The sequence below is a fragment of the Salvelinus fontinalis genome, chromosome 16 (genome assembly GCF_029448725.1).
Source record: "Salvelinus fontinalis isolate EN_2023a chromosome 16, ASM2944872v1, whole genome shotgun sequence".
Classification (NCBI taxonomy): domain Eukaryota; kingdom Metazoa; phylum Chordata; class Actinopteri; order Salmoniformes; family Salmonidae; genus Salvelinus; species Salvelinus fontinalis.
In genome coordinates, this window is record NC_074680.1 from 30,270,445 (window position 1) to 30,278,942 (window position 8,498).

Sequence of the window (8,498 nt, forward strand, 5' to 3'; positions counted from 1 at the left end):
ACTTCCAAGCCCTTAACCAACAATGCATTTTTAAGAAACTAAGAGTTAAGAAAATATTTACTAAATAAACTAAAGTAAAAAAATACCACAATAAAATAACAATAACGAGGCTACATGCAGGGAGTACCGGTACTGAGTCAATGTGCGGGGGTAAAGGTTAGTCGAGGTAATTAAGGTGATATGCACATTTACAGTGGGTAGGGGTAGTGACTATACATAGATAATAAACAGTGAGTAGCAGCAATGTAAAAAAGAAAGGGGGGGAGACATAGGAAATAGTCCGGGTAGCCATTTGATTCATTGTTCAGCAGTCTTTTGGCTTGGGGGTAGAAGCTGTTAAGTAGCCTTTTGGACCTAGACTTGGCGCTCCCGTACCGCTTGTCATGCAGTAGCAGAGAGAACAGTCTATGACTTGAGTGGCTGGAGTCTTTTGCAAAATTTCTTAAAACCTGTTTTTGCTTTGTCATTATGGGGTATTGTATGTAGATTGATTAGGGGGGAAACAATTTAATCCATTTTAGAATAAGGCTGTAAACGTAAAACAATGTGGGAAAAGTCATTTTTTGCATGTATGTATGTATGTATGTATGTATGTATGTATGTATGTATGTATGTATGTGTTGGGCTTTAGCTGAGAGTATATTTGTCCAGACCTCAATTATTCCTTGACTAGCACTATTCATTCTCACTGTTGATCATTCTAATGTTTCAACTTCATATAGTAACTGTATCCACTGGCGGATTGAGAGAGAGTGGGGTGATTGCAATCTAAGAGTCAACATCCTTTTCGCAGTAGCGCTGCCTGCCAGTAGTAATTGAGCGATTCAAGGAGCTATCATCGTTAAGTAACATAGCAGATGCAACGCATTGAATATTTCATTCATGCATTTAACTGCAGGGCACTCCCACATCATATGATGGAATGTGCCTACCTGATTTAGGGGATACTGAACAGTTGGGCGTTGGGGCCAGTTTCATCATAAAAAAAATTATTGGTGTTAAATATAGCATGTGAACAAACTTAAAATGTATAAATTGATGGCTCGGATTACAGGATGCCAAGGTAATATTTTTCCATATTCTGTTCCAGCTAAAGGGTTGTTCAGATTCACTTAGATCTGTGGACCATACTTGTTTAATGGCTAGCTCAGAATATGAGCTTTCCAAAAGTTGTTTTTATATTATAGAGATCAGTCCTTTGGGGAGGTCAGATAATGTATTTATAAATCCCATCAAGGGACTCCATAGGCCAGCATACACAGTAGCTGTTGTAAATATTTAAAAAGGAGTTGCTTGCGGATGTGTACAGTATGTCTTTCAAATCTTGGAATGTTCTCAAACCATTACTGCCCATGATACCTTTAAGGGTACAGATTCCACATTTGAACAAATGGGGGGATGCAAAAGGCTGCCCTCCAGTCTGCAATGCATTATTGTGAAATATTGGAGTATGGGCATGCAATTTTGATTCCCAGTTACAATGTTTTAAAATGTTGCACCAAACAGAAATTGTTTGAGCAATAATAGGACCAAAGCATAGTGAGCTCCACATGTGCACTACATGGCCAAAAGTAGGTGGACACCCCTTCAAATTAGTGGATTCGTCTATTTCAGCAACACCCATTGTTGACAGGTGTATAAAATCAAGCACACAGCCATGCAATCTCCATAGACAAACATTGACAGTAGAATGGTCCATACTGAAGAGTTCAGTGACTTTCAGTGTGGCACCGTCATAGGATGCCACCTTTACAACAAGTCAGCATCAAATTTCTGCGCTGCTAGAGCTTCCCAGTCAACTGTAAATGCTGTTATTGTGAAGTGGAAACGTATAGGAGCAACAACGGCTCAGCTGCGAAGTGGTAGACCACACAAGCTCACAGTGTGGGACCCCCGAGTGCTGAAGCGTGTAGCGCGTAAAAATTGTCTGTCCTCGGTGGAAAAACCCACTTCATGAAATGGGTTTCCATGGCCGAGCAGCTGCACACAAGTCTAAGATCACCATACGCAATGCCAAACGTTGGCTGGAGTGATGTAAATCCCGCCGCCATTGGACTCTGGAGCAGTGGAAAAACGCTCTCTGGAGTGATGAATCTTGCCTCACCATCTGGCAGCCCGATGGACTAATCTGGGTTAGGCGGATGCCAAGTGAATGCTACCTGCCCTTTCATGTTTCAGTATGACAATACCCCCGTGCACAAAGCGAGGCCCATACAGAAATGGTTTGTCGAGATCGGTGTGTCAGGCAGTGTTGAGTGCAATAGAGATTACATCATCTGTGGATCTGTTGGGGTGGTATGCAAATTGGAGTGGGTCTAGGGTTTCTGGGAAAATGGTGTTGATGTGAGCCATGACCAGCCTTTCAAACCACCATGGATAAACACGTGAGTGCTACGGGTCGGTAGTCATTTAGGCAGGTTGCCTTGGGGTTTTTGAGCACAGGGACTATGATGGTCTGCTTCAAACATGTAAGTATTACAGACTCTGCCAGGGACAGGTTGAAAATATCAGTGAAGACACTTCCCAGTTGGTCAGTACATGCTCGGAATACACGTCCTGTAATCCGTCTGGCCCTGCAGCCTTCTGGACCTGTTAAAAGGTCTTACTAACATCGGCTACGGCGAGCATGATCACACGGTCGTCCGGAACAGCTGGTGCTCTCATGCATGCTTTAGTGTTGCTTGCCTCAAAGCGTGCATAGAAGTAATTTTGCTTATGTTGTAGGCTTGCGTCGCTGGGCAGCTCGCGGCTGGGCTTCCCTTTGTAGTCCATAAAGTTTGCAAGCCCTGCCAAAAATGACGACCGTCGGAGCCAGTGTAGTAGGATTCAATCTTAGTCATGTATTTGTATGTGTTTGATGGTTCGTCTGAGGGCCTAGCAGGACTTCTTATAAGTGTCCGGGTTACAGTCCCACTCCTTGAAAGCGGCAGCTCTACCCTTTAGCTCAGTGCGGATGTTGCCTGTAATCCATGGCTTCTGGTTGGGGTATGTACATACAATTACTGTGGGGACAACGTCTTCAATGCACTTATTGATGAAGCCAGTGCCTGATATGGTATACTCTTCATTTTCATCGGATGAGTCCCGGAACATATTCCAGTCTGTGCTAGCAAAACAGTCCTGTAGCTTAGCATGTTAGTCATCTGGCCACTTCCATATTGAGCGAGTCACTGGTACCTCCTGCTTTATTATTTGCTTGTAAGCAGGAATCAGGCAGATAGAATTATGGTCAGATTTGCCAAATGGAGGGCGAGGGAGAGCTTTGTACGCATTTCTGTTTGTGGAGAAAAGGTGGTTTAGAGTTTTTTGTCCTCTTGTTGCACATGCTGGTTGAAATTAGGTCAAACAGAGTTACGTTTCCCTGCATTAAAGTCCCCGGCCACTAGAAGCACCGCCTCTGGATGAGCATTTTCCCCGTTTGCTTATACCTCTATACGGCTCGTTGTGTGCAGTCTTAGTGCCAGCTATCAGACCTCAGGATAAGACCCAGATGAAGACAGTTCGAAATAACAAATGTTTATTCACGAAACAGGGGGCAGGCAAACGACAGGTCAAGGGCAGGCAGAGATCAGTAATCCAGGGCAGAGTCCGTAAGGTACAGAACGGAAGGCAGGCTCAGGGTCAGGGCAGGCAAGTGTCAGTAATCCAGGGCAGTGTCAAGAGGTACAGAACGGCAGGCAGACTCAGGGTCAGGGCAAGCAGAATGGTCAAAAACCGGGAGAACTAGAAAACAGGAACTAACAAGAAACAGGAGTACAGGGAAAACCGCTTGTATGCTTGACGAGACAAGACGAACTGGCAACAGACAAACAGAGAACACAGGTATAAATGCACTGGGGATAATGGGGCAGATGGGCGACACCTGGAGGAGGGTGGAGACAAGCACAAAGACAGGTGAAACAGATCAGGGTGTGACAGCCAGCATCGGTTTGTGGTGGTAAATAGGCAGCTACGAAAAATACAGATGAAAACTCTCTTGGTAAATAGTGTGGTCTACAGCTTATCATGAGAAACTCTACCTTAGGCAAGCAAAACCTTGAGACTTCATTAATATTAGATTTTGCGCACCAGCAGTTAATGCCAAATAGACACAGACCGACACTCCTTGTCTTACCGGAGACAGCTGTTCTATCTGGCTGATGCACGGAAAAAACAGACAACTGTATATTATCCATGTCGTCGTTCAGCCACAACTCGGTGAAACATAAGATATTACAGTTTTTAATGTCCTATTGGTAGGATAGTCTTGAACGGAGCTCATCCAGTTTATTCTCCAATGATTGCAGGTTGGCCAATAGGACGGATGGTAGATGTGGGTTACCCACTCGCCGATGAATTCTCACAAGGTACCTGGACCAGCGTCCCCTGTATCAATGTCTTCTCTTCATGCAAATGACAGGGATTTGGGCCTGGTCGGGTATCTGGAGTAAATCCTTCGCCTCCGACTCGTTAAAGAAAAAATCTTTGTCGAGTTCGAGGTGAGCTGTTCTGATATCCAGAAGCTCTTTTGGTCATAAGAGATGGTGGCAGAAACATTATGTACAAAATAAGTTACAAACAATACGAAAAAACACACAAAATAGCACAATTGGTTAGGAGCCCATAAAACGGCAACCATCTCCTCCAGCGCCATGCTTTATGTTTCCTCCCTTCCAGCCAGGGAAGCAGGTGCAGACAGCTGCCTTGTGTCTCCTCTTCTTCCCACACCCCTATACTCTCCCCATACCCCTCTCCTCTACCTACACCCTCTCCTCTCCTTGGCTCTCCCCTGTTCAGCCCTTTATAATGGCTCTTATCACACATGATAAAGAACCATGGGAAACACTGGTGGTCCTGATAAACTGGGTAAAGGAATGAGGTCCATTTGTTTGACAGTTACACAACTTTACTCCTCTTGTAGGATTTGTGGGTTATGGTAAATTACAACTAAGTAACACTATGGTATGCACAACTACAGCTATCCTGACAATCCATGTGCAGTGCTGTTTGTTATACAGACAAGTTTCTGTCTAAGTTGCTAAAGAAACCTGGGGAGAGTGTCCTCAAAACCTACCCTTCATGACCAACTGTTGAAAACTTGTTTTGTGGAGCTGAATGTCTGAGGGATCGAGAAATATAGAACAATATAAAGTCCCCTTAACATTTCTGGCCTGCTCTAATGTGGAACAAAGACAAAACAACATATATATCTGTCCACTAAAGTCTGCACAGATAGGCCCAGTAATGTGCTGCTCTTTCAGTGTTAAAGATCTGAGATGTTGTGCAATGCAGACACAATACTATCTATTTGTTCAAGCAGTGAAATAGTACTAATTTGTCATCAATGTGAAACACTTTGTGTTTACTGCATTGCTCAGGGGTGAGTGGCCGTCTCTAACCACTTTGGTCAGTTTTGCAAATCCCTAAATCAGATATCTGAGTATACACTGCTACACACGCCTGGCGTGTATGTACCTGCACAGGAGGAGTCACCTTTCTCCTTCTCTCTCTCCCTCACTCATTTCTTTTTTGTATTGCCATGTTGATTTCTTCATGCATCCGGTCATTATGGTCCAATGTAAAAAAAAAAAAAAAAGAATGTCAATATCAAGTCATTTCTGGGTAATTAAGTATCTTACTGTGATTGTTTTAAATTAAAATGGTCAAAAAGAAACAAATAGCTTCTTAGCAAAGTTTAATTTCTCAAGCAAGAATTTTGTTAGGACTGTCTGGGAATGGTCTGAGTGGGGAGTGGAAACTGAAAACTAGCTGTTATTGACAGAGAAGTTTGGAACTCTCTTTCTTATTGGTTTATTGGTGTCACCAGGCAGGTCAAAACTCAATCCCAACAAAAGGCATTATTTTCAAACAGCTCTTACACTAAAAGGACATTATCATAATTTTCACAATTTCACAGTATTATTCCAACCTCATAGTGTGGAAATATAAAGCACAGAAAATCTATTTTTTTGACTGCACGTGCCTGTATCACACCTGTTTTCTTATGATCTACCCTTTCACTGATGTTTTGTGTCCCTCTCCCTCTGTGTTCATATCTTGCATAGCCTTACAGATGTAGGATCTTAATTTCCTTACTCTTTTGTTGTGTTTTTGAGGTTTAAAAAAGCTTCTAAAGTTTCATTTCCACTTTGATTTGCCATACTAAAAAATGTATAAATTCCAACAAAAATGTCTGTTCATTATTATCAACATAATAGTTTATATTTCCTGTTGCTGCAGGATTATTTTCCTGCTGTAGCAAACTAGCTCAAATTAAGATCCTACATCTGTATAGTGGCTTGAAGAAAAATAAAAAAAAAGAGTGCATGCAAATATACAGTAGTGTACACAGTCACCTTTAACGTATGCACACCATACAGCACATGAACACACACATTGAGTGGTGCCATATGAACGTTTACAAATCCTACAGACATAGGATCTTTATTTGATCAGGAGAACTTTACTACAATGCAGGAAATGTAAAACATGTAGTGTATTTTATGTTTATAAAAGCTTCTGAAGTTTCCACTTTGAAATTTCAGACTTCATCTTCCCTTATGAAAAATGTATCAACCCCTACAAAAATGTAAATTAATAATAATTCACCTTTCCTGTTGGTGCACAATTATTTTCCTGCTGTAGGAAACTGTCTTAAACTGTCTTAAATTAAATCCTGAAGAATACAAACCAAGGTCTCATCTTTAATAAATAGTCAACTTTAGTCAGTCTTGTTGTGGCTTGCCTTTGTTGTCTTTCCTACAGGTGGTGTGGAGATCATATAAAATAGCCATCCATGAAAACAGTGACTGGAGCCTGACAATATCAGACCATTCCCCCACGGGTCAGAGGAGAGGAGAAGGAGAAGAGAGGAGAGAGGGAGCATTTCTCTCACTGGCATCTGTATCTCACCTCTGCTCAAGAGGGCAGAAGCCTTTGGAGGACCTGAGTGTTTGATCACCTGACAAAGCTGACCAAGCTGACCACCTAAACTACCTGACCTCAACCTCACCCCACACGTCTGATAAATAGGAGCACTCACAACACTTTACACACAGACACACACCCACACACACAGCAGGTGATCAGTGGCCGGCAGACCACCGGCAGTCCCACAGGTTCAGTGTGTGAACAGCAGCAGGTGCACCTGCACAAAGGTGTATGAAATAGCTCATTATGGCTTTATATCCTTTATAGCCCCACAACATAGTTTAGGACTGATAAGAGCAGCGTTTGCACCTGTCTCTCTTGCTATGCTGGAATCCATTTTATTTCTCTAGTCTACTGGAATCTGGGCTGAACCTAATCTGTGACATTGAGGATGATTATTATCATGGTGATTGTTGTATTAATGTTTGTTTGGACTGGTATGTAAATGTGGTGTGACCATCAAAGTCTTCCAGGACTCCAATATGCACTGCTCTCATTCAAACCTACTTTTTCTTTTGAAACTTCATCATGTAATCCATAGAATACATACTCATAATGGTGACATTTGGTGAATTGGAGTGAAACAGAGTTCCACCATCTAGGATGGAAAAGACAGATAATTATATAAATATGTACAACAAATTCAAAGGCGACCCAAAGGGATCAGTTACCCCATACATTTCAATATATTTAACGCCACGTAAAATGTATTTTAAATACATGAATGTAGATACATTTGCATCTTTGCTCAAATGCATGTAATGCCTGACAATATTCCAGAAATGCATGGCTATGTCATCTACTCTACATTGTGACCAAAGTGGTTCCTAATTCGACATACTCTTTACGCATTGATCAATGTAGAAAAATGTTTTGTCTACCAAGCCAAAACTTTGGCAGTGACATCATTTAAATTGTGATGGTGAGTAAAAAAAATTGATCACATTTTTTGTCATAAAAAGTACATGTTCAACTTCAAGAAAAACATGTTTTCCCATTTTTTAGCAAAATAGGTGCCTCTCTTCAGCTAAATTAAATAATGAAACAAATAAAGTGTCCGAGATCAGTTTAAACAAAAACTGTACATCGTACAACGCTCCACAACTATGTCAGAGTGAAGGTCTAGGTCTTGTGCTTCCATTGAGTGGTATTAACCAAGTTGGAAGTGGGAAAAAGTCACTTGGAACGGCCCTCCAACTGGTAATTACTATTTAAATCAGCCATGAATCCCCTTGTGACAGGGGAAATTGAAGCTTTTCGTGTTTAACAGGGAGGGGCAATTGAATGCAAGATTTACAAAAAGTATATCATTGTTAAAAGATTTCTAGGCTGTCTATCTATGGGTAACAGTTTTTCACCACAAAGCACCAGAAAATTGCTAAAAAGAGTAGAATCAGCTCACTTGCTTTTACACTATGCTTTGACTATTAGATGTTAAATGTTTCTTTTGAAATGAATAGTTTCACCATATTAAAACAAGAATTCAGTTCACGTAACAGGGTTGACCTTAAAATGAGAGACAGGCATAAATGAATCACTAATCACATTAAATAAATAATAATCTTCAGGAATAACTTTGTCAAAGCAAC